General features: G+C 44.6%; 1 protein-coding gene across 7 annotated transcripts in view; it reads left to right on the forward strand.

Annotated features, from left to right (window-relative positions):
- LOC144476835 (putative fatty acyl-CoA reductase CG5065) overlaps positions 1 to 27,969 on the forward strand; it is a 47,793-nt gene that overhangs the window by 14,759 nt on the left and 5,065 nt on the right. The window contains exons 1-2 of one of the 7 annotated variants that reach the window (XM_078194111.1): positions 3,957 to 4,165; positions 6,510 to 6,547. The exons of 1 other annotated variant lie outside the window; for it this stretch is intronic. The gene's annotated coding sequence lies outside the window, so the exon portion shown is untranslated. Of the gene's footprint in view, positions 1 to 3,956; positions 4,166 to 6,509; positions 6,548 to 12,430; positions 12,901 to 24,791; positions 25,039 to 25,116; positions 26,412 to 26,574; positions 27,290 to 27,969 lie in introns of those variants that run through there. 5 more of the 7 variants (XM_078194110.1, XM_078194117.1, XM_078194114.1 and 2 more) reach the window with 5 other exon arrangements.

Genomic DNA, 27,969 nt, shown 5'->3' on the forward strand with positions numbered 1-27,969 from the left:
CGGCTTGATCCCCGGAGGATTTATCTCGGATAAGTGGAAACGTAATCAGCTCACGGCTTGTTCTGTCGAATCAACTTTGAAACAGATCCCGCGGCCTAACGCGATCGCCGTGCGCAGCTCCGCGCGTTTATATCGGGGGTCACTCACTTCCCTACTCTAATCCAAATTCCTTTCTCTTTATCTTTTTATCGATGTCGTCCGCTGGCCTTTGTCGCGATTCGAAAGATGATAGATAATGATATAATACGAATCAAATCTTATTCGAATAATGCGCGTTTAGGTACTGTTACGGTGTAAGGGTTGGGGGATGCTAGTCGACAACGTGCTTCTCTATGAAATCGTTATCCGTGGCCTCGTGGTTGGCTTCGTTTTCACCGAGATAGCATCTACGAGATACGCTACGGCGGCTTAATTGCCCATTGAACGAAAATTAGACGTTCATTAGCGGTGGGTAATCGGTGCGTTTACATTGTCGCCGATTGCTTTGCGATACGTGCACGCGATTCCTGTCGCGTCATCGGGTTCGAGGCACTGCATACTATGTCGCACCGATCCGTCGAAACCGCGTCCGCGTCGTTTTCTATTCGTGAAAATTGAAAATCTGAAAAAGTCTCGGTCCTGTATCGACGCGTCGCTGTTCCGCGCCGTGTTTCCGCTGGAAAAACATCGCTAATTGATTGCCAATGTTTCCACACCGCGATCCGGACAAAATGCAGACATTGTACGCTTGCTTGACGCGGCTCTGTAAATCGCTGAATAAAATCGGCCGTTTTGTAGTATTTTCTCCGCGGCTCATCAAATTATAAAACAGACAAATTATCGTAGGTAATTGGCTAACTTTGACCCGCGATAACACCGCGAGAAATCGTCGCAGGACGATGATTCTTTTTTTAAATTGAAGCTCGGAACTTACGTTTTAAGACACTGTTCCTCGATTTTGAATTCGACGCACCCTTGCGAGTCTAACAATTTATATGCGAGGCCGTGTTCCCCATCGATCACTCGCCATCGCCAAGTTCGACGAGGTGCACAGACTTTGAAACATTTTTTCCCGCCACGCCGTTTACCGAGAAACGAAGTCCAAACCTTCCCCTTTAATTAAAAAAAAAATGAATCCAGGCTGCGATTTTTTCTCGCGAAGTTGCAACGCTTTGTAGCGAACCTTGCGCTCTGCCCGAAACAAGCTGGTCTAATAATTTCCACGTGTCTTCGGAATGATTTTCCCGGCATTGCTATCGTCAGCTTCTTTGAATATACCGTGTACGTACACGCCACCGTAGCAGAAAAAAATCATTTTTCAATATTTGCCGGTGCCGCGGACCGTGTTTGCAGGACGCGGGACTCGAGATGTTAATGGTACGCAATAGATTCATTAAACATTTCCATTCAATTGTTTAAGTTGTGCTTGCCCCGATCCTGTTTCCCCGCTCGTTCGCGGCATTTTTTTTCTCAGGAACGCGCGCGCAGCGACCTGCCGCAGAAATAATAATTATCGGACTGCCGATAATAACCGGATGCTATCCATAATAGTGCATTGCATCCGACTGGGTGCATAGTGCGTGCCGCTGCGAGCGTGGTTCGATGCCGAACGAATTTCTAGGCGCTTATAAAATCTGCATCTTCGATTCGTATGCGTTTGGACAAATTGTATCGATTTTAATGAAAATTGCCATTACAAATATCTGATGAAATTTTCTATTGATAATTTATGATGAAACTTTTCATCGATGTTTCGGGATGAAAGTTTCGCTTTAAATTCGAGACAGCTTTTAAAAGAATTGTCAGATCTTTTATGTTCATTGTTTTATACAACAGTTATTACAACTGTTTACATGGCATTTCTTCGACAGGCAGGTTAATTCTCTGTCTTTATCGTAGTCCAGTAGTATCCGATACTTGGTTAGCCACTACCGTTAAGTCGATTTCATGCTGAACTATTATATCTACCGAGTGTCCTACACGAAACAGAAACACGGGAAGACCATAACCTCCAACGATTATTCTCATCGCCGCCATAATAATTTTCCAAGGATGCTTGTTGACTTATTTTTAATATAAAAACGCGTGGGCTGATGATCGTAGATTCGCGTACCGAGCAGTTGTTTGTTTAAAAAAAAAACGATCGTCTGACCCAATAATAAAATGACGAAAGAATTCCGATGGGAATCGTTCACTTGTCTAAATCAAATAAGGTACAAGGTTGATGTTGAGCAAATCTGAACAACCATAACGACGATTGCAGCACACGTGACAGAAACCCACGCACAATGTACATTCTATCTTAGAGTACTTTCATCCGAAGAACAGAGGAGCGAAGTGTAGTAATTAGTCTTATCTCACTACTTATACAATTTCCTCCCCTCGTTCTTTCCGCCATTGTTGCAACGGTGATAATGTTGCTGATGTTATCAAATACAGTCGAAATAAAATAAAATTAAATGAATCAAATAAAGTCGAAATAAAATAAAATTAAATAAACCAAATAAAGTCGAAATAAAATTAAGTAAATCAAATAAAATGAAATTAAGTAAATGAAATAAAATAAAATTAAGTAAATCAAACGAAGATAGTAGGATCGAATAGATCCAATAACAAACGAAGCGATGCATTTATGGTATTTACACCGAACCTGTCGAGCCGGTCATGATGACCGGTTTCGAATTAAGTTCGAAAGAGTTTCGAGGTAGCAAGTTCCACTGTGAACGGATGAATGGTGTCGTGTCGCGTTTTATAATCCATTCATACGACCGATAGGATATATTCGTTGGCCAGAGGCTTATCGTTCCGAAGGTATTTTTCTCGAGCTAGTATTTCACGGGATAAACGAGCCAGTCGAGCCATTCGATGGGCAGTATCTGGATGTCGCAAGGTGTACAGAGTTCCTACGTAGACGGAATTTCAATTAGGCCCTACGTACGCCACCACCGCTTCGACGACTTCCGCCGAATCGATAACAAAATCTTCGGGCCCAACGTGTAGCGACACGATGTGGACATGACTTCTTCATATCTCCAATATTTTTCTAAGAGAGAGCCGACTTTATCATTTTGCTAAACATCGTGTCCTTCGCGTGTGAAAGTGTCTTCGTTGTTCGATTATTAACCCTTCGCGCTCGAGACTATTTATACTTCTTCGATGCTCCTTCGCGCTCCGTATCATTTTTCGATTTTCTTACCAGCATCTCGCAATTGTCTCAAGTATTCTATTCGAAACTGACTTCGAAGGACTGCGATACCATCGAGCAAAATAATTCGTGTCATCCCTCGAATTGATCGAGCTCTCTCGCCTCTAGCGTGACAGCCATCGCTGTCACCGTTGTCAAAGTTCCTATTCGATATGCACCTTTCACTCGTTACAAATATTTAGAGGACGCCGAGTATATGATTTGAAGGCATCTGAAAGATTTTTCCGACTGGTTGGTTGGACAAGTTACTGTAAATTAAAATCGATAAAGGGCGTCGATAACGAGCCGCGCACATTGATTCGAACATGAGAAAACTGATCGAGTGGTACTCGACCAACGGAGTTCCTGAGATGGAAACTGACGCGGAGTCGCACTCGACACGCAGAAGCGCCGCAAAGGGTTCAGAAAGAGGGACACAGGCTTCGTGGGCTCTTGCGATCGCGCGTCGGAAGGGTCGACGCGACGGTGGGACACGTCACCGACCGTTTTCCCCCGCGGCACAAAAATGCCCGAGGAGCGTGTGGTCGGTCTCAAAGTTCAACGAAGGATCATGCACGAACCGTGTGTGTTGTGGCGTCGCCGTGGCGTGCACGCGCCACGGACGCAGGCTTGACGTGCAGATGCGTCAATAGAGAATCGGCCAGGGGCCCCGACGGTCAACGGGGTGGGGGAACCTGCCCCGGCCACTCGCGCGGTCAGGTATAAGGAACTCTGGTTGGTCCCAGGTGCGCTCAGTCCTACCTTTCGTTGGTTCGCTCGGTCTTAAAAGTGGCTGGCCCACATATCAACCCCTTAGTGATCCTCGACACGCGTTCTCGTTCACGTCGACCTGCTCGCCGAGCAACAATCTCGTAGCCTCTCTAGGACGATCGCGGTGTAGCGGTTTTACGCGCGACGTCGCCACGCCGAGTTATTTATTTCTATTATTCCGTTTGCCGGAGGACCATTCGCCGTATTAACCCAGTCGACCATTGTTATCCGGTGAGTCGAAGAAATCATACGCAAAATCATTCTCTCGAAACGAAAGGACCGCGGCCGCGCTTTGTGATTGTTTGCTGTGCGTTGACGCTGATGTCAGTCGGACCCAATTGCAGTGACTCCTATTAACCCTTTGCGGTCGAAGTCATTTTAATTTCTGTATCAAAAAATAGTTAATTTCAACGTACGCTGTATTTATTCTGCAGACTTGTACAATAATTACTGTTTGTTTTAATGTTACTTAATTTGGTTTTTCATTTCTAATTAGTAGTAAAATTGTAACGAAGTAGATCAGCCGTGGTATAGTATACCAGTCCCTCTGTCGTCTAAAGAAAAAGTCGAATCGTTCGGACCGGTTTTAAAAAAAGTTATTACGAATTCGAAAGCGTAAGAATATTAATGGGAGTCGCTGGATCTCGATCCGCTCGGTTAGGTCGGTCCGGATCTATCCGATTGCTGTCATCCACGTCGATGATAGAGTGACGGCGGAGGGTTCGAATTATTGTAGTCTGATCAAGTGAGTTTTTCGTAATTCGTTGGTAACAGGATCGGACGAAAGGTAATCTTGTCAATCGTCGACGATTTCAACTTGTTAGAAACGGCCACGTAAATCGCTAGGAATCAGTTGTAACGATCGAGTACCGCATGTGTACATACGCGGTTGCATTTTCGTCATCGCAGCTTTAACCCTTTGCGGTCGAACGGCGACACTGAGGCGCCGCTGGAAATTCTCACGTTTCAAAATAATTTCTGTCAAATTCGCTTGTATTTAAAAAATAGTTTAGTGCTGTCAACTGTTGCGCGAGTCACAAAATTCAAGTCCAAAAAAATGCCTCCGGTTAATTGAAATGGAAACACTGTAAGTGTGAAGAAATATTTTGGATCTCCGGTTGAGTAACTGCGACGAAAAAGGGTTAGGGGTTGCGTTGCGAAATTAACCACCGTGTTCGGTGAAAAGTAAAAGCATAGTGCTCGGAAGTGTAATAACGTGTGATCGATGTGATTTTTATGGTTCTATGAGGACTGTTGTTAACATAAATTTTTAACATAAAAATTTACATAATAATTTGATTACTACAATGCAAATATAAATGATTAATTTAAATGTTAATTATGGTAATGTACTTAAATGTCAATGAATGATAGGACGTCCGATCCTAGTCCATGGGGGAACTCTTCGGAGAAAGTGCATGGGGAAAAGATGTACGCGAAAGATTGCGAAATGAAATCATAATTGGAAATTAATCGATTGCTAAACAACCCGGCCGTCAACTTCGAGCGTTAATTGAGGCCGTCGAATCTGCCACTTTCTTTCCCCCGTTTTTTTTTCTTCTTTTTTTTATAGCTTCTTCAGATCGAGCGTTGTGTAGCTCGTTTAGAACGTGGCTACGCTAACAACGCGTAACTACCGTCGTAAAAACGTTGCTTCCAACGAGAGCGGCGAAGCTTGCTCGCGCGATAAAAGGAGACTGTACACGCCTCTGGCTCGACGTTCAAGGGTTTTAGCTGGGAGAGTGTATAGTCGGTGGTAGTCATTGTACAAAGTGGCGCAATTGTAGCGTTCATTGGGGCTCTGCTTGTACGCGGTAATTAATGATAACCATCGGTCAGCGATTTAGAAACCTTTTTTTTCCTTCTGTTTGGGAAATCGATTGGGAAACGGTGTCCCACTTTGCCTCGGTCTCTCTTTCTCTCTCTCTCTCTCCCTTTCTCTCTCTCTCTCTCTCTCTCTCTCTCTCTCTTTCTCTCAGAAGCGTTCGAATTTTCTTGAGCTGTTCACGTTCTAGCCTTACGCAGCACTAAATCGTTTTTCTTGTTACCATAGAAATCTCGCGTCGCCGGGCTTTTTATTCCGATTTTCCACTCTTCTCGAATTCTTTTACGAAACTCCGTGGAACGGAGCGGATTTTCTTGCGTCGAAACAAGTATTTCGTCGGCGAAAGTAAGACAACGGCAATCTTTATGGACAATTGAATTAGCTGACGATTAACGACCGGGTCGGCAAGATATTGGTGAATGAAAATCGATGGTGGATGATAATAAAAAGATTGCAATAACGACCGAGATAGCGTACGCGAAACGACAATCGACGGGACGATAAGCACGAAAGAACGATCGACGGTGGATGATAAAAATGATGTAACAGTTAATCTTTGCTATCGCGCATGTTTCGTCGAGGTTCGCAAACTCGCCGGTCACAATTTCAATGTCCGACGTTGCTCATTGGGTAAACAAAGAATCGCGAATCTACCGGTGACGCGTTCGCACTGTTTTTTAAATTAAATCACGTATCGTTCTAGTGATAATGATTGTAATGCTCTATTTCTGTTTCGTTTTTCATGACCAGGCTGATCGCAAACACGATTCGGAGTTGTAGCTGAATGGGTAAGCGAAATACTTTACTTAATCCTTCGCGAGCGATTGATTAATTCGTCGAATTAATTTGTTGGAACGTTATCGTTTATCTCGACGCTAATCTGTTTCACGCTAGTCCTCCTAATTTAATTAGGACCCGCGGACTGTAATAACGTTGACACGAGTAGTCAATGCATCGACTGACGTAACTTTTCGACTTCGATTCAACGCGGTAAAAACGATGTCTTTTTGCGCAATAAAAATTGTCACTATTACGTAATAAAACGATTTCATTTCACGTACGAAAGTAGTTCAATATTCACGCAAGAAAATGCTTGAATTTCATGAAACGAAACGGCTCAGTTTTTCCGCGATAAAACGGTTTAATTTTATGGAACGAAAGGATTCGATTTCTACGCAAGGAAATCGTTCAATTTTATCAAATAAAATGAAATTCGAGATATATATTTCGGACAGAATCCTTGGAATATCTGGACCAATGTCAGGTTATGTCAGGTTATATCTCGAATGCGGACTCCCAGAAGAATATGGTTCCACTTCGAGCACCTCTCTTCGAACATTTTCCGCGACGTCTGATCGTAGATTGCGCGTCGCGAGCCGAGAGAGTGCATTCCGTCGCGTGTCGCCGCACGGTTCCCGGGGAACAAAGCGTCCGCCGAGTACCGTACCAAAGAGATTCCCGTCATGAGATTCAGCCGCAATTATCCTTCCTTTAGCTAATCGGTCCGAATCTCGTGTTACCGCGGCGTATGCACATCGAGCTATCGCCGGCGAGCATAACCATCACGAGCAGAAACGGCGAGCACGGTGCGTCGGGTTGCCACGTTCTCAGACACGCGGGACGATTCTGCGGCAGGAAATTTGTTGGAATATGACGAAACAAGATGATCGCGCGTCCTGTCATGGACTCCCGTCGCGTTGACGGAATAATACGCTTAGGAAGAAGAAGAAGAAGAAGAGCGGTCGTGAGACCCCTTTGCAATGCCGTGCAGTTTGCACGAAATCACGGTCCTCGTTGTTTTTCTTTTCCTTTTTCTCAAAACGTCAGGTTTCCTATACGCTCTTGCCTTTTATTTTTACGTTCGCGTGTCCGGCGCAATTACTACGAAACGTTACCGCAGCGTGTATTCTTTTCATTGTCTTTTTACTTTTAGCGTTCCTCGTCTCTTCTTTATCTTCTTCCTAGTATTGTATAATCAATGGGAAAGAACACAAAAACAGACCGCGAATTTTGTGCAAAAGTTGAGAAAGAGCTCTTTCTGTACAGGTTATACATTTTGCGATCTATGCAGACGATTTTTATTTCGCGGAAGAATCGGCGGTCTGGCGTTCAGCCAGCCTCTCGCGCTCCACGGCTCCGGAGCGGAGCCAGCACGGAATTTATCTTCGTCGTCTCCGTTTAGCCCTCGCGAAGATCGATATCGAATGGCTCCGATACGGTGCCATCGTGTCAGCGAACGGGTTAACAGATAGAAACGCGGAAATTTCATTTCGCGGCTAATCGCGACCGAGAACGATCGTCGCTCTCGAGGGTCATCGGCCACGAAATTAATATCGGCACGGATCGATCGGTCGGATCGACGACCGCGCGACGTTCCGGAAGCGGCGGCGGCCGTATAAATCGCGGTCGAATTAATCACCGGCGTCGATCGATGCCCGATCGATTACAATGAGCCGGCAGCTTAATTGACTGGTTTTCGTCCGCGTCACAGCTTCCGTTCGAAGACAATTACCGATCACTCATAACCGATTGCTAATAGGCCGCTAATGGATCCTTGTGCAAATCGACGCCGCTATTTATTCCGGCGATACTTGCGATTTGCATTAAGAGGGCGTTCGAAATTCGAAGTGGCGTCGCTTTACGGGGGAATTTTCACCTTCGTGGAAATGCATCGCAAACGCGCGCGTACACGATTTCCAGGTGTACGAGAATTCCGATCAATGTTCTGACAGCCTCTCAGCAATTCCCTGTTCTTTCTCTCTTGCAATCTTTTTATATACCTTCTTATGGTTTCTTGTTTGTTTTTTCGCAGTTATCTGCTTTTCTTTTTTCTAATCTAATTTTCGTAATCGTTCCATGCTTCTTCCATCGATTCTTCGTTAGCCGCTTCTCTTATACATGTTTCGAGACGCCCAAGCCGAGCGCAGCCTCAAGGTCTGGATATTAAAGAAATTATTCGTGCCGAGCGTCGCTCCGTACGCGTTGCCGGGCAACAAGCTTTAGCAATTCCAATCGAGCAGGTTGTGTTACTAGAATCTGGGTCTAAGTCCAACTCCGCGAGGGATACGATCGTTCCGCGTGATCGTCGAAACGATAATACACCGTCGGTCCGGCGCGGTCTAGCACGGCCGTGTCCCGACGGTCTCGTCCGGCCTTGGCCAACAAAAGGCTCTCTAAGGCTTCTCTTTGGTTTTCGAACAGTGTTTAGAGAAAAGAAAAATCAAACGGCGACCTTCGAACGGTGTCGATGATGGTGTTACAGCGGACAGCTTACCGATCGCGCGTCGTTTGTAAAAGAAGCGATAATGGTAGTTATAATAATGACAAGTACCACAAACTATAGAATAACAGGTTATCATCATATATGATTAAAGCAATAATTTTAATAAAAAAAAAAATGTTTCAGAAATAATCATTTTAATTGATCTGTTCGACTTAATCTATTCGCAATGATATCTTCGGAACAAAAAGTGATACGCCGACGCGAGCGCATTAAATCTGTTACAGCTATATCGTAGTCTTGTTCGAATAACAATAATATTCGTTATCTGTAATGACGTTTAACCCGAGAACGATCCTGTGGAGTTACCTTCGACCTTTTTCAATCGTCTAAAGCATCGAGGTTTACCTTATCTTCTTAACTCGTGTGGTACTTCATTTTTTATATTTCGAAGATGACAAACGATATTTCGATTACTGAGATTTTAGCTCGCAACCCTCGCGACATTGCTTGTGTCGAAAAATGGGAAGGGTTGTTCTAGGGTTTCTCGTACTAACGATCCCTGTATTCGTGCTCTCGGTCGCTCTGTCTCTGGCACAAGCTTCGAGGCAGCGCGGAGCAATCGCGGCATCGTATTATTTCGATAATTATTCGAAGTCGCCTATCCTTGGGCATCTCGAAAGTTTCAAGAGACTCGACAGTCTTAATAAATGTAATCGTTTCGAAAGAGCCAGAAAGTCTCGAAAGTTCTTCAAGTTCTAGACGTCTCGAAGGTATCGATCTCGGCACGTAAGAGCACGTACATACATATACATATGTATATGTATATATATGTACACACAGCAGAGACCGCGAAACACTCGAGAGCATTTCTCTCGACTGGTTTTTACGGTTCTTCGGGACTTTCCGCAACTCTCGTGTGACTTTCGACCTGTTTCCCGCGACTTTTGGAATCATTACCGGGGCTTATTATACCGTTCCGAAATTGCCCACCGTTCTCCTCCAGACCTATAGGCCTTGCTTATTTCAGAGTATCATTTCCTTCCACGTAAATGATTCTATTTAGTCGACTGAACTTTTTCCTTCTCTTCGAATTACTCTGTATAATTTTTCTTCAAAATATTCTCATGAATTATCGTGGAGTCGGAGGAAATGTCCGTATGTAATTGTTTACAATCGTATTTTTTCTTTTAACGAGCCGTTGTTATCACTCGGACGTATTAAATATTCAACGGGCGCGGAAATGAGGTGACAAGAATCGGTCGAATTGATTGTGAAACAGGCTCGTTTAAATATTCAATCGTACGGCTGGAAGATCACTTTGAAATAAATCTGCCGAAGAATCGAACGAACGTAGATCGAATTTAAATACGAATATAAATCAAATATAAATCAAATATAAATCGAATTTAAATCGAATTTAAATCGAATATAAATCGAATGAGCACGCGTATATAAATCTGCGGAACGGAAAGAACCGAGGAACGCCAAATTCGTCCACGTGCCCAACGAAAGTCTTCGGCGACGCTGATCGTTGCGCAACACCGAATATCCGAGAGTCTCTCTCGGCGGTGCCATAAACGCGTAAAACTCTCGTCGCCTGATTAGACGGTCGCGTGGCATCTGCGGATCCCCCCCGAAGAATATATTATTTGTCGTCTCGTCGCGCCCGCGTCTCGCGGCGACGTACGCGGATCGAGCGTGCACGCGAAGTGTGTCACGGGTACGACGACTTCCGAATTGTAATGCGAGAATGATCGGCAGGAAGAGCGCGCGCCTTTGATATGATTCGAACAGAGACGCGGCACGGAATCTCAATGATACCGTCGCTGCCGCACGACCGCATTGTACTGTTACGTACGCTCCGCGTACAGGTGAGAATCGATCCGACGGATTCGGCTAACCGTTCTTATTCGATTCACGGCTCGTTTCGTCGTCGGAGTCTGGCCCCGTCGCGATTCGATTAGCGCGCTCGTCATTCGTCGACGAAACGTTCGACCAGTCTAAGACGAGTCCGAAGAAACCTCCGATCTAATTAATTAGCGAATTACACGAGCTATCTCGGCGCGCAGTCCCAGAAATCTCTCGGATCCGATTTGCATAATTGGAGAGAGTATAATCGCGGTGATTCTCCGGCTTCTCGTCGAACGATACATTTTACTCGGACAATCTTCCTCGCGCATGATCGTCGCGCGGCGACAATAAATTACAATGCGATCAGAATCGAGCGATATAATAAAAAAGCTTGTTTTCTTTAACACGTTCAGGCTGGCGTGACCCACCGGTCGGTCACTTGTTTTCAGAAAATTAGCATCACGCGAAAAGACGTAGATTTTCGCCTCGGCGTGAACGTGTTAAATAATGATGTATAAATAATTTATAGAGTCTCTTGGTAAGAAATACTGCCGGCATTCAGCGCACGCGGCAAATAAAAGAAAGAATATCGAGGAAAGTCGTAGAAGCTTCGTGGAAGTGTTTTCTTTTCGAGGAATCGATCAACGAAGGTCGAAATCCGATCCAGCATCCGCGGCGCGCAATCACAACAACCGAAACGAACGGAGAGAACGCGGACCCGAGGTTACATCCGATGGCGTAACGAAGCACGAGCTTCCCTTCGAAGTCAATTTCCTTTCGTCGGACCTGTCGCTTCGCCGAGCTTAACTCGATCGCGATCTACGACCGATCGCGATCTTGTAATCGTTCGCGAGCTCGCGACAAACATCGACGCGTCTCGCTTCCGATGTCGATGACTCGCGTCCGCAACGGTGAATTATCCAATCGAATTAATTATCCTACAAAGTGGATAACACGCGGTGAATATGGAATTTGTTAGCAGCTTATTCATAGAACGGCGATAAAAAAGCAACGATTATAAATAGCAGACAGACCGGCGTCTTTATGCAAAGTAACAATAACACGGTTCGTACGCGACGAACAGGAGTCGAACAAAAAAATCTACCTGCATTTTTAACGTTGTCTCTTCGTTGGTTATTAAATTTATACGGGAGTGAACGGCGTCTTTCGGAATTTAGCAATAAGCAATACGAATTTTCCACGATAATTACAACTGCTGCAATAAACTTTTTATTAGTCGGTAAAATAGCAATACTGTATCGCGAATAGCGTTTGAAAAATGTGTACACAAGGACATTTGTCTCTGTCCGAATTATTTGTTATCGGAGGAACGGAAAAGCGGAAAATCGTTCGGAAACTTGTACATACATATATGTATCACCACCCACCATGACTGTATAATACCGAGCAACGAAACGAAGCAGACGTGTCGTTCAGTATGTGTGTTCCTTTCGAGTGCGGCTTGTCGGAACACGTGGCCCTCTCTCCGGGTTCGTTAACAATCTCCCGCGATACGTCGAACGTGATTGATGGACGTCGAAGTCGTGAACAATTGGCACTGGACATACGAAGTCAACGTGCCTAAGGCAACATTCGTAGACGACGTTAATAGCCGGCATTAATAGGTAGCATTAACAGTCAGCATGAATAGACGACATTCGTAGCGAATATTCGAGGTCAACCTTGATAGCCAATAATTGTGCAATCAGCTTTCGTAGTCAACTTTCGTAGTCAACGTTCGTGGTGAACAATTGCAACCGACATTCGGTGGTTAGTAGCGAAGCCCGAAGCATTGATACAACTGTGCGCCTCGGCATCCTTGTCAACGTGCATAAGCTACTGGACTGGGCTGTGAGTCATAAGCAACAGCCGACATGATTGATGAGAAATTGTAATGCAACAATGAAGCAGCAGTATTGAAATAGGACTCGTCGAATACTTGAACAGCGTAGGCGTGAAACGGCTGTCGTTTTCATATTCCGTTATTGGGCCTTGGAAATTTTTATGGGAACTGTCATCGTCCGCTGACGTCTCAATTTAACTTCGGATTTAATTCCGAATTTAATGGTAAATTTAATTCCTTATTTTATGGTGAATTTAATTCCTTATTTTATGTTGAATTTAATTCCGAATTTAAATTTGAACTTATCTCCAAATTCTTTATTAATTTCGTATCAATTCCAGTTTGACCTCATTTCGATACCTCGCGAAATACCATATATAAAATTCCGTTTGTTCTCTCGTTCGTGAATGAGAAACCGATGGCGTGTGTGCGTGTTTGTTGCGCGATGACGCGATCATTCGGACGTCGCCGCATTCACCGTAACGCAGCCGACAATAATAAAGCAGCTAAAACACATGGACGACGGTTGAACAGTTTAATTCGACTATCGGAGCGCGAACAATTCGGTCGGTTTAAATTGTCGGTTTAAACAATGCGCGCCTGTGCTCGGGTTGCTTTTTCAAGCGTGCGCGACACAGAGAAAGAGAGAAAGAGAGAGAGCTCTCTTTGGAGCATTCCATACGTGTCCACCGTGCCGGTAATCACGGTGACGTTCCTCGGACACCGTTATTTACGGTGTCGCCTTTTCGGTGGAAAAATCGAATCCATTTCCCGGGATTCTCTGCGAACGGGGGACCGCTTTTAATGCTCTCGCGACTGTCGCCGGCGAAAATATGTTTCTTGGCCGGCGGCCAAGCAGACGCTTGAAACACCGATAGCTACGTAACTACGGTTTGTATTGATCCTCGAGATGATAGCGAACAGAGACACGGAGGTAGAGAAATTCGTTACGGATCGTCGAATGATCGAGCGACCGGGAAAAATCGGCAGATGCCCCGCATTGCTTCAACAGTTTTATTTTCGATATATCCTTTTAACCCTCGGAGTACTGCAGCAGGGAGTCCTGTGCCGGAGTCATTTCTGACTCACACCGATACTTCACTAATACACATGAATGTTTACTCGAGCGTCTCGGTAATATGGCTCCGCCAGTGACGACCGTTCGAGCTCTTGGCTTTGACTGATACATTGTTAAGATATATTTATGGTGAGACCGGTGTAAACATTGGCGGTCTCTCTGCTACTAACACAGACAACTTCGGTACTGTATACGTTACAACGAGTCACGAATGACCCCGGCATAGGAATCGGAGGATTAAAATATATAATAATGCTCTCGAATTCTGTGTTCCTATTCTTCGGTGTATCTTTCCGCAATTATTGCGATAAAAATCGATGAAAATAGGTGACGATTTCCTCCGGAACGATCAATGTCCGATTCGACCGCCGCGGCTCTAATGGATTGCGCAAGTTTTGGTACTCTCGTCAAGCTCCCTCTCGGCGGCGGAGTTTGCGCACGCGGTTAAATAAACTTTCACTGTTGCGACCGAAGTTTTCTCTCTAATCGCCGACGGAAACCGGCGGCGTCCCGCGCGTGTCCGCGTCCTCTCCGCGCGCATTCTTTCCGATTACATATGTCTGTGCGCCGCGTGCGCCGATCCTCGCGTGCGACGCTATTAAATTACACGTCCTCTTGTTACCTGTGCCCGCCCCGGCGCGCAATCGAGCCGCGCGAACAATTCGCGGCGACGATTCCCTTTATTTCTGTCTCTCTTGCCCGCGAGAAAGTTGTTCCTGTCTGCCGGGTCCTATTGTCGCAGGTGATTAGGACGAACAGTGTCGATTAGGACGATTAGGATGAATCGCGTCGATTAGGACGATTAGGATCGATCGCGATGAACGGGACGAAAATCTCGCGGTCGAACACCGGCCGGGAAAGAATTGCGCGTTGCTTCTGTGCTATCGAGACCAGAGAAGTCTGCGGGATGCTGTATTTATCGCTGAACGTTGCACAAAACGATAATTACATACGATTTAGACGATCCGCGCGGATTTGGTAATTTTCCCAGCGTCGGATTGCACCTTTCGTGACTTGGATGAGTAATATTTTTTTTAACAGCGTTTCATCAATTCTGTTCTATTGGTAATATTATAAATATTTTATTAACAGCGCTTTACTCGGTCTGTTTCGTTAAGACTATTTTATTCCGTCCATTTTATCAATCGGCACCCTTTTAGTACGCGACCCAAATATGCTTGTTTTGGATTCCCTCTCCTATCTTATATTCCTCGTGCACGGCGCCGTTCTGAAAAACCGCGAATTTGGCACCTTTCACTCGGTCGTAAATGCTTCATCTTCGGATGACGTTATTTATGTAACCCGATGGAATTCCTAAATCTTTCTCAATAATCACGGAACGTTAACGATCGCCGACGTCATTTAACTCCGTCTAAAATTTCAATTAACCACGATTCCTACTATCGACTCGTAAAAATGACCAAAACAGAAACAAAGAATCGAGAAACAAAATAACAGAACCTGGTCGTGCGCGACGGAACCGCCCCGATCATCGTTCGCGCGAACGAAAGTGCCGGTATTCGGGACACGCTCTGCAATTAGGCCAAAGCCACCCTCTCCTGCACCCCTCGCGGTGGCGATACAATGTTTTCCCGTCGGCGACAGGAGGTCGGCCACGGTAGAAAAGGAAAATCTAGAAAAGGAAAATAGGGTCGGACGACTTCTAATCGCGGAAGAAAATACGACCGCGTGGGTTCGGTGGGAGAGAGGTGTTCGCACGGCGGAGGGGGGAGGTGAAAGAGGGTGAACGGCTAGAAGAGACGGGCGGCGGGGTCCGGGGGAGGGGTGAACGGAAAGGAAAAGAAGATTTCTGTCAGTCAGTCGGTCGCGGTCGTTGTTCGTCGCATAACGGGTTCTCATGTAACGGGGTCGGCGAGCGAGCTGGCGCGCGCGCGCGCCCGCGTGTCGCTTGCGTTCCTCTCCTTTCTTCCTTGTTCCTTCGTCCGGCGAGGCCGAGGAACGGGTGCGGATTCTCGTGACCGTTTCGAGGCCGGGGACGGTGACCTAGAATCCCGTCCAAGAGAGGCAGAGGCCCCGCGTTCTCGCCGCCGCGGCCCGACCAGCGCGCGTTTTATCAGCGTCGCATAGTTGACGCGGTTTCACTTCGCCCGCCGAAACTTCGCGCGGCCTCGCAGCTACGAGCCGCACTTTACACGGCTCCCATGGTCGTTTGTGACCGGATACCGGAACTTTTGCGAATTGGATGCCTGGTTGCGAGCTAATGTCAGGCGTTGGGATAGGACACCCTTTGCTAGTCGTACCCCCGATCATGGAGCCCCTCGTCATCAGGACCAATCCTCAATGGACCATATCGACACATATTTATTCTAGCCATATAAACTCTAGAAGAAATTCTATAAGCTAGACAACCATACGAATTCACGCCGCAAACGTGTCGTTGCTTTGCCCTGATACTTCATCCAACTTGTACGTTCATCCAACTTAAATCCCGTCTAGTAAATTAATGCTACGAAGTACGGTACAATTAGCCTACTCTACGGATAGACTAATTGTACTTACGGTTACTTTCCACGATGTAGTATTTAGTTTTGAACAATACGAGTATACTGTAATCGGTTTCTCTCTCCGTCTGTCCCTACGGTCATGGAGAGTCAGCTGATTCTATCTATATTTTATTTGTCCGGTTCGCAGTCCCGCGATACTAATAGCAGGTCGGTGCCAAAAGAAATGCGCTAGATGCATCAATCAATGCGGAAGATGTATAACATTAACACGTTCGCGATTGCGTTAAAACGATTCGAAAGCTGTAACACGCAATTGTATAAGACACATTATCGTGTAACATTTATTCTATTGCGCGTAGAATTATTGCGCACCGTGTCGCAATGGTTTCAAAATAATTAACCCGGCCGTGCTAAAGCAGCGTGTCTTTTTTAACCCTTAATTAGGCGCATTAAGAAAATCACCCAATTAGGCGCATGGGGTCTTAAATAACCCGAAAAAAACATTGGGAAAGGAGTATCAAAAAGGAATAAAACTTAATGGATTTCTATAGTAATTAATAAAGTTCTTTAATATACTTAACTTTAAGAAACAAATACTTACTGTGACCCTGTGGCCCTGACCCCATGCGCCTAATTAAGGGTTAAGACAGGACTAAATGACGAAACGAGAATTCTCTAAATCTACCAGGATCTATGGGATCTTGACACTGTACCTGTGCAACAACCATGTTTCACCACGTGCTTGATCGTGTGCGCAGGCCCCGCGTTTAATCGTACGATTAAACCACACACGTTTAATCGCATGTTTACGAACCACATATTTGACCACGTGCTCGACATTGGCGAACGCGCGTCGCTCTCGAAAAACGACGAAGACGGAGCCCTTTAAACGGGGAGATCACGCAGTTTCAAATGAATTCGTTCGCAATCGTTCGTGTACGAATAACGGAATAAGCGATCGATACCCTACAAGTTCGCTTCGAAGCTTATTCGTTTCGCCGAATAAAGTGCCGCAGTTCTCCGAAATTTTTCAGATTTCTGGCTCGGTCTCAAAGCGTCAAAGAAACGAGCGCGCGCTCTCCTTCCCCTACATATAAATCTTCCGCAGTCGCGCGATCGTTGCCGCGTCATCCGTGTCGCGCGTTTAGCTAGAAACTCGTATTTTCGGAAACCAAAAAAAGAAAAAAAAAGAAAAAAATTGTCCGTCAATTTTGCATGGATGCACTTTCTACGGCTGCACTTTTCCCTATCTCTGAGAAAGTTACCCAGCCGTGTAGAGAAAGGCCGCTGAATAAATTGGTCGCGACTGTGCGCCGCTGCGCGTGTCGGTTCGTTTGCCACGGTCTCCGCGGAACGACTTGCATAACGCGCGGCGCTCGGACGTGTTAACACCCTCGTAGAGAACTGTTTCACGGGGTTCGTCTCTCGGCGAGAGTAAACAGTCGATCGCGGATTGTCTGTCCAATCCGTTCGTCCATCTGTTCGTCCATCTGTTCGTCTTTTCCAAGAAAGTGAATTCTCAGGTGGATTCGTTCGATGAATCGGCTCGTTCGCGCGGCTGCTGCGATCGAAACCGACCGGAACCTCGACGAATGCGTCCTTTTAATTTATACTCCAACGTCGAATTCCGTTCTGTTGTTAGGCCAAGGCTTCTTCTGCTTACGAACTATTGCTCGGGGGAATGAAACGAGAACAGACGCCGCCTGGGCATTTTGTGTCATGATCGTGACAGATAAGATTGCGAACGTTCTTTTTTTATTGTCTCTTGGTAACCATGGACTGCGAATGTTGCCGGCCTGTAATTGGCAGTTTGCAAAACCTTGTGCAATTTTCGAGGCCTTCGGGAAAACTACTCCACAGAGGTCCGTACGAAAGAGATGCAATTATTTCTTTCCCAGCGGGCGTTGGGAAACGTTATCGTTCGCTGTTAATTCGCTATTACCAATTAATCGTTCTGGAATTTAAATTCAGAGTTTAATTTCGATATTTAATTTCGCGATTCAATTTTGATCCTTAATTTCGTTATTTAATTTTGATATTTAATTCTGATATTTAATTCTGATCTTTAATTTTGGTATTTAATATCGGTGTTTAATTTTCGTCTTAATTTTCGGAAATAATACAACCACTTTGACTTGACCCATGAACGAGCCTGTATTCATTCAAATATCACGTGAAATGTGCAGTTAACCTTAAGACAGCTGTTCTAACTGTGCTCGGTTACGTTAATAATTATTTTAATAGCAACACTCGCAGTCACGATTCATTCTTGGAATCTCTTTTTAATAGCAACATCCACCACAGTCACGAATCATGCATAGGATCTCTTGGTCGGACACTGAAAAACCATCAGCTTTCGTCATCGTTTCGTCATCCGGCGAACGAACGAGACGTTTCCAACGATCCTTTAACGCCTGCATACTCTCGCGATGATTGAATGCAGCGTCGGGACACCTGCGTTCCGACGGATCCTAGGAGACGCTTGGCTCGGATAACCAATAATGAACCCGTTTCCATTTCGTTGCCAGAACATATGGCGTTGCCTTGCTTTTCTCTAGAAGCTGACATTTCCATCGTTTCGCGCTAATTCGCCGCGCCATCTGCATGGTAATTTGTTTATTCGTTCACCGGCTGACATTCTATCGCTTCTAATTAAGTATTTCATCAACGCTTTGCATAATTAGCTGACATGTTCTTTTTTTTCTCACTCGATGTGAAAACGTTTAACAATATCCATCGTGTGTACTTTTTAAAGTGATAAATCTTTAACGAACTCTAACGAGTCGGATAGATTGCAGCGTGGAGAAATCTTGGATAGATATGGCCAAATTCGACCGACGATATCTCCGAGAAAAATCATCGTAGAACAATGAATCTTTTTTCAAATTAAAGCTTGAAACCTCTACTTTAAGACAGTGTACCTCGATTTTAACTTCGACGCACTCGCATCATTGTAACAATTTCAATGCGAAGCCACGTTTGTCACGTTAAAAATTGTAAAGTTTGAAAAAATGCACAGAAGTCGTCAAATTTTTTTCGAAGATGCCGTTTTCGCCGTAATAAAGATCAATCTTTGCCCTTTGATTTAAAAAAAATTTCACATAGCTGCGATTTTTTCTCGCGAAGTTACATCGCTTTAAAGTAACCCTTGCCGATCACCTATATCAATCCCCTGGGAAGGGATGCCTTCGTATCACGTCTTCGCATTTAAATGTTTACAATAATCTGGGTGGATCAAGATTAAAATCGAGGTATACCATCTTAAAGTAGAAGATTCAAGCTTCAATTTAAAAAAAGAATCATCGTCCTGCGACGATTTTCCACAGAGTTATAATGAATCAAAGTCGACCAATTTTTATAAAGAATCTATGCCATAATTTCTTCGATCAGTGTTAATTGCAATAGAAACGCGACTATCTTGGCTCGGAAAGTGCCAAGAAAATCTCGTTCAGACCGGGACAACCAAAAATAAGGTGAGTCGATGTCCGGCAGAGCGTTGAAACGGGCGCCGATCGCACCGCAATCATTTCTGCCTCGCGTGAAGCGAGCGGTGTGATCGCCGTTGCACTTTCGTGTTCTCTACTAAACAATATCTATCGACGGCTCTGCAGGTTCCCGTTCGCTTGACCGAACGGCGGGTCGAATTCTAATTTCGTAGATATACATTTATTTATAATCGCAGGACTGGCTATTCTCGGAGCTAATCTCCAGTCGCGGACGGAAACAATCTAAGCCATCGTTGGATCTCTAGGCTGTTCGTTCGCTCTTATTATTTCTTATAATTTTAAATTCATCATTATAGACGCTCTGTCTATTTTTCATTTATAAAGCACATACCAAAGTCTATATATCTTGTATTATTACTCTATATTCTTGTATTATTATTGAATATATCTCTCCCCCAGTATTACAAAAACCCTGAAAAATTCGACTAAATTCCATCTCGTAATTCCAACCGGGCCAATTTTTGTTGGTCGCTCTCGGACCTCGTTTAACGTTAATTCACGCTCTGTCCGGTGTACTCGCTCTCACTAGGAATTCGCTTAGGAAACGTGGTAACGGTCTTGAGAGCACGCTTAGAAAAATTCACATCTGTTTTACGGGAGAACGAGCGTCGCGTCGCTCTCGTCCGCGCGTGTTCGACTCCATTGTTCCCGGAGAGCGAACTTGTTTCGAGTTGTTGCTCGTTAAATGCCGTTAATAATGCAATTAGCCCGAGTGGAGGTTGAAACGACAGGTGGTGGGAAAAGGCAAGCGAGCAATTAGGTTCGGAGATTTTCAGGTGAATCGGGAGAGAGAGAGAACGGTCGCCTCGCAGGGAGAGAGGAGAGGAGGACGAGCAACTTTGTACCAGTTCGTTCCAGCGGATATACAGGGAGAGAAGTCCCTCGGACGGCCTTGCTCGCAAGCAATTTCTTTGATCGTTAGAATTTTCATCGCGGCTCGGGAACCAGGTTAGACACCTGTAACGATTTTCCTCCGCCGTCGCCGCTGCGGGAATTACGTTTCACGCGAACCGCGAGACCTCGGGACCAAAGATACTACTACCCTCGCCCCCTTACCAGTCGAGCGCCTCGCTCGCGTTATTTCCGCGATTTTCCAACGCTGCTATAAAAATCGTTATTTTATGTGTCGTTTTATAAACGTGTTTACGGCCGGATAAATTATTCGGAATTCTCACGGTTCTCATCGCGGCACGCCGGCTTCGACCTGGCGAATTTATTTCGGAGCGATTTCTCGTAAATGATTTCTTCGGATCTTATCGTACTTTTAATATTTTTTTAAATTTAGACACTATTTTATTCGTAACAGAATAGACAAATATATTGATACTATCGTTGAATAAAAGTTAAAAGATACCACTGAAATATTATTATAGAATAGAAATTATTGATTAAATTCCTTAACGAATGTGTGAACAGTATACTAATTTCTTGGTCACGTAAGGGGTTGTTTAGCTAATGATTGCGTAATTATGATAATAATTTCTTTATTGACTGTTGGAATTGATTTTAAATATCGGATATCGGTTTAATCGATCGCAGTTCGTAGAATTATGAAAATCGTCAGAAATTACGAGAAGTTGCATTCACGCGATCAGAAAAAATGCGCAAGTTCTTCCAGCACCTGTAGATTAGCTGCCTTTATAAATCGTAGTCTTTCTATGAGCTCTCGAAATCTATCGATATTGCGAAAATACGGGATATCTAGACTAACAGTATATCTCTGTTCGGTAAACTGCCTCGCCTTGAGTAAGCAGAAGTAAAAGTTGCTGGCAAAACTCTGCTGCCAGGAGAGTATTTCAGTCTGCCTAATTAAGCAGCCTATTCGATAGGGACGACATACGGGTAACTACGTATGTCTATCATAAATATATTAGAACATTTTACCATGGTAATCGAACACGTAATAGCCCGCAGAGAATTCGTTTATTCTGTTCAATTAATTGATAGAATTAATTCGCGTGACGTATTTGATATTATGTATGTATAATATTATACAGTTGTATATATCAAACAATTCTTTTTGTCCGTACGCATATGATTTCTGTGAAATATATTTACGATATATAATTAAGGTGTGCGTATAATCGGGTTAATTATGCTTATTTATGTAAATTATGCACACTTACCGGCCAGATACGTTAACACCGAGCCGGTATCGAGTCACACGAAATTACCGGTTTTCATGCCCTTCGTTTCAATGTTGCTGAAACTGTAGCAACCGCGCGCATTTCATAGAAACACAGAATTTGATCGACTTTCCTTACGAACGAACAGAGGTCCGATCAAAATTCAGCATCACGGCTAGGAGAGCACAACCGCGTACAAGAAACCATCTCCGAATACGGTGCTCACCTTAGTTCGTCGAAGTTGTTGGTCGGTCGCCTCGGATCATGCTATAATTGGATGGAATTCACAGCCTGATGATCAATTTCTATCCAACGTTGTTCTAAAACCGGTAGAAAATCGATGCATCGTGTCACGACGTCGCTCGAATTTACACGGGGCGTTACGTCACGGTTCTAATAACTCAAAACCCGGTGAATTGATAACGCGCGCGCGCTCGATTCAGAGGTAATTACACCAGCTACGAAGTTCGCGATAACGCGAAGCCTTCGCGGAACTTTATCGTTCATCGAATCTTCGATTCCCCTCGACGATCCCCCCCCCCCCCCCCCCCTATCTTTTAATGGAAATTGGGAAAACACTCGACTCCTTCGAACGGGAGAAAACGGTACTCGAAAACGTTCCGAGAATAACCATTCAAAAGTGAGAGATCCGCTCGGCTTCCGAATTATAGTTCTCGTGGCGGTCGCACACGCCATTATCTTTGCAATTCTCTTCCATTAAATTATTTTCTCCCATTTCCAATATTTGAAATCATACGAGATCAAATTTTTAGATGAGATATGAAATAAAATATCGAATAATATTTGAGATAATATGTTCAACAATATCTGTTATAAAATATTAAATAATATATTGAATAATAGTTACAGTGGAACTTCAAATAATATATTGAATAATATTTAAAATAGAACCTCAAACAATATATTGAACAATATGTCGAAATACTAAATATCTAAGAAATTAAATAATAAATTAATAATGAACGACACATCGGGCGATGCTAATTGGAAACGCGTCGCGATACGATTGACAGTGCCACGAGCGATCCTCGCCCAATGTTCGCGGACCCGTTGATCAATGGGAGTTCGATGTTAATGAGGCTATTCCTTGTTAGGCGAGAGCGGAGGTTGCATCTGATATCCTCGCAACGAGGCGAGATTGCGTTCCTCTGACATTGGCCGCTTCGATTACGCGAATTAGGAGCACTTACGTTAACCGATTATGTCCCGCGGAGGACCTTCGGCCGTGCAAAACCCACCGGGGCAGGGTAATGCGAAGAAGCTGCACAATGGCGAAGAAGCGCGCCGTATTCTCTTCGCTCCGCGCGCTCGTTGCTGACACGCTTCGTTTCTCCGTTCCGCGCGGGCATACCGCCGGGTCGCGTCGCATAATTCACGGCGACCTTTGTATCGATACCTTACATCACCCGTGACCACTCGTCTTTTAAGAACAATATTTATGGAGCCTCGTCAAATATTGATATATCGTCCATTATCATTTTTTTTCCTATTTCTTTCGTTCACTTTTTCTTTTTTTCTTGCTCGGCTTTGCTTCTGAGTAGTTTTGTATATCTTACTTGCAAGCGTTAGATGCTTGTTCCCGTCGCTTTTCATTTCGTAGCACAATCGCTGCACATTTTTAGCATAATTTTTTTTGTACGATTAATAACGTCGAATAAATTCGTCGAATTAAATTCGATTCGAATCAATTTCCGGAATAAATCCTTCGAATAAATTCTCGGAATAGAATTTTCATTTCAATGTCGAATAAATTCTCGAAATTAAATTTTATCCGAATAACATCTGTCGAATAAATTCCCCGAATAGAATTGTAATCGATTGATACTTCGAATGAATTCTTGGAATAAAAATTAGATTGGTTTCAAATGCCCGAATGAAATCTCCTTTTATCGAGAACCGAGTAAAAATAAATTCGTCCTAGTTACGTGGATAAATTATGCCGAACTCTGTCGGAGAATCGCGTGGACGAAGCTCGCGCGAAAATGGAAAAACGATGGGAAACCGACGGAATGTGCGACGAAATTGAAAGTGGACAGGGAAATACGGGCGATTAGAGTTAATTTACAAAGAAATAGTTTGAACGAGACAAATGGCTACTTTGCCGTGGCGAGGAGGAAAAGCGACGGTAATATCATGATTGCGGGAGAGTTTAACGCGGGAATTGATGGCGAACGAGGAGGAGGCGGAGGGAGCATAATCGAATGGAAGTCGAAAGATGATGTCACCAATGAGGATGATACGAAATTACTGAAAATAGGAAGCGAATATTGGAAGGGGAGGGCTGGACGAGCTCCCTAGACGATGATCTTAGGCTCCGCAGGATATAATAAAATTTCTATAAAACGATGGAAAAGCCAACTAACAAAGTCAACTTAACTAACCAACTCTCGAACAGTTCCAATGCAGAATTTAATTCTCAGCGCGAACAGTTTAAACGGTAATTAAATTTAATATCTTCCGGATAATAAAACGACTAAAATAAATGGATTAAAAATAAATGGAATAAAAATCAAATGACTGAAATAAATATTACGAAAAAAGTATAAAAATGTTAGTAAATTGAATTGCGTTGATATAAAATTCGAAGAAAGTCTGCTATAAATTCGATACCGTAGTTTTGATAGGTCATCGCGGACGAGTCACGTTCAATGACCGGGGTCATTGCTTAAATTAACACTACAAAATGGACGCCTTTCGGGAAAACCGTTCGATTTTCTCAAAGAAAAAGAAAAAACCGTGGCAAGTGTCGCCGACACGAGTCCGTGAAAACCGGCGCGGCACTCCTCGCGACTACGGGAACGCTCCCACTCGCGCGACATTATATTCAGAAAATTGGAGCTATCGCCGGTGGAGCTCGCACACACACACACACACATACACACGCAGTGAGATAAGGAAGGCGGCTGATATCGTCGGCCAGTTCTTTTCGCGCGAGACCTGTCCGCGCGCAGACGGAAACGCTCCGGATTCCAGCGTGAGCCGCACGGAATTAAGCGCGAGCCGCACGGAATTAAGCGCGAGCGCCGAAATTGGCGCGCGAACCCGTTTCCGAAATCAGTGCGTCGCGCGCGTCAACGATTTCCGTACACAAGTGTTTCTCCTCGTTCCTGAACGGATCATCGAACGATGCTGTCGACCGGCAGGAGCCGCGTTTTCCTTGTCCACGGTTCGTCGAACGGATCTCTCTCTCTCTCTCTCTCTCTCTCTCTGCTATCTCTCATTACTTTCGCGCGGAATTTATATCTCTCGGTCGCGCTTCCAATCGTCGTGCGTCAGGCTGATCGACAACGCGTTGATCTCCGTTACAGTTTAACCCTTTGCGAGGTCGTGCGCCTGCTGTCAGCCACCGCAGCCATTTGTTTGTTTTTTTACAAGCCGTTTTGTTTGCCTTCGTTTACATGAAATTAAAACATACTAGCGCGCCCGCTGCATACACATCCGAAACACGGGAAAAGAATGAATAAATTTTACTTTTGCCTTCGTCATCGTCGCGTACGATGAAATTACTAGTCCGCTCAATGAAAATCGATTGACTATGTATAGGCTTGAAAAGGGGCGCAGGACGTTAATATATTTTAATTTCATTTCTAATTATCGTCTCGGGTTTGCTGCGAGCACGTGCGCGTCGCTACGCAAATAGTCGAACATTGTAGCACGGTGGAAATATAAAACTATGTTCCGTGGATGTCGTCGTCGGTCGAAATTGATCTTTCGTATTTCTTTTTTTTTTCTTAATACGGTACCATAGTCGAGATTTTGCGACACAGCTTTTGCGAAACGTTGAAGAGGTTCGGCGCCCACGGACGGCCATTAGAATTCCAGCAAAGTCGAAGCAATTGAATCGATTAAACCGAAACTGGAAAGCCGAGATTGACCGTGGCGGACGATGTTGGGATGTCTTTCGCGTGGGGGAAACCGTTCTGGTCGAATTCAGATTTATTCTATTATTTATTTATTATCGATGGATGAATTGAAATCGATGCACTTTTTCTTTGGGGAAAAAGAGAGAACCATAGAGAAAAGGAAAGGGCCATAGAGAGGAAGAGGGAGCCATAGAGAGAAAAAGAGAGAACCATGGAGAAATAGAGAAAACCATAGAAGGAGAGAGCTTTAGAAAGAAGGAGAGAACCATTGAAAGGAAGAGAGCGCCATAAAGAGAAAGAAAAAGCGAACCCTAAAGAACTACATATAGAGATAGCGTGCCGTTTTCACGTCGACTTCGTGGTGTTTTAGGCAATCGTGCCGCGCCGTATCGATCGTATTTCTTCGCGCTGTCGATAATGTTCTCACGAGTCCCTAATGGTGTGTACGTTCGTCATAGGTCGAGTCTCGATCGCCTTGAGATATCCGGTGGCAACTTGTTGATAAACGATTCTCGACAGGCGGCGTCGATTCTTCGGTTTGGAAGCACACTTCGCCGTGTTCCGCGAATTCCACGCGATCGTTGCACACGATACGGCAGACAATGATCCACCATGTGCCTCAATATCGTCACGGACCTATGTGTCGCGCCGGCGGACACAGTTTCTCTGAGAAAAGGTAGAACACACGATCGAGATTCGCTCGTGCGTCTTTTCCTTGGCGTATTTCGTCGACCGAGCTCGAAACGAGCTGTGCTACGCGCAGACGCGTTCTCGTGGACTCCCGAATTCGTAACGTGTGTGTCGGCAACTATTTTTTTCATTTATTTATTCGTTGATTCGGCAATTCCGGGCGATAAAATCTGTGGTTACGCAACAGAAGTGAAATTTTTTTTAAAGAATTGTAGTCGACCGCGAGCCGAATGGTAATGGCTAGGAATATGTATTCCTCGATTGCCTCAACTCTTCGCTTGCCCGCGGAGTTGTTGGACAGAGCTTTGTTATAAATTGTTCCAGATTGATCAGTGGAAAGTTTCTTGTTCAAGTTGCTAGATTATTTGATTATTAGATCATTCGATTATTAGATCACTCGATTATTAGATTATTCGATTATTAGGTGATTCAACCACTCAATTATTCCATTATCAGATCATTTAATTACATCGAGTTATTCAATTGTTCCGTCGTTCGGTGATTCGTTTATTGTTTCGTTAAATTGTCGGTTTACCACGTCGAGATTCTGCGGTCAGTGTCAACGGGTTGTCTCTTACGAGAGCCTCCGCGGAAGCAGCGGCCGCGGATCGAGTAATTTTTCGGGACGCGGTTCTCGCGCGGAACAGTTATATCATCGTTGCCGAGGATAATGGAAATCATGAAAAAGAAAGCAGCTTTCTATCGGATGCCGAGCATCAAGAAGTTTTTCTTGCAACGAACTCGAAAATAGACGAGGAAAAAGAACAAAGTGCGCGGGGCGCGCGTTGCATAAACGCGCGGCACCGGTTGTAACGCCGGGGTCCGTTACATCACTTCCGCGCCTCCATTCATGCCTCCACGCCGGTATAGTATTTCGCCTCTGGACGTTTATGCAAATTACGCATCTTCGCGCGCGTCCACCTTATAAAAAAAAAAAAAAACCGGCGCGCAGGACATTGACAGAAGTTTGCTGCCGATTACGAACGCGATATCACCGGCTGACATAAGTGCCCGTGCGGATCGCACGCGTAACTGTAAACAATTTACCGTACACGGGTGCTTCCGATCCGGTGCGATCGGAACGCCGACGGTGAACGGACGTCAAATCCTATTGCGATCGGGATAATATTACTGCGATTTTCTTACATGTGTTTTGAGTAATTTGAAGAATCTAAGAAATTTAATTTCTCAATTATTTGTTAACGAAGGTTTTGCATCTGTACGTCGTAATAAAAATGTTTGAATAAATTAGAGTGACGATTCAATGAATTACTCAGAAATGTGCGTTGGGGCTGGCAAACGATTTCTGATAACAATAAAATCCGGCCGAACTAGAACGCCGATTAAAAAGGCAGATTCGATTGCGATGAGGATCGATAAACATTTCCGGGTTCAGCTTCAGCCCGATAAAGAGCGAGAGTTATATCATTCGACGTCTGGTTTCGATAAATCGACTCGTCGAAATCTGACGTATATCAGTGTTTCCATGGTCTCTAACCTGTCTAAAAAGAAGGAGGGGGTGGCGGCAGAGGTGTAGGAGGGAA

Source organism: Augochlora pura, chromosome 11, assembly GCF_028453695.1.
Source record: "Augochlora pura isolate Apur16 chromosome 11, APUR_v2.2.1, whole genome shotgun sequence".
NCBI classification, from domain to species: domain Eukaryota; kingdom Metazoa; phylum Arthropoda; class Insecta; order Hymenoptera; family Halictidae; genus Augochlora; species Augochlora pura.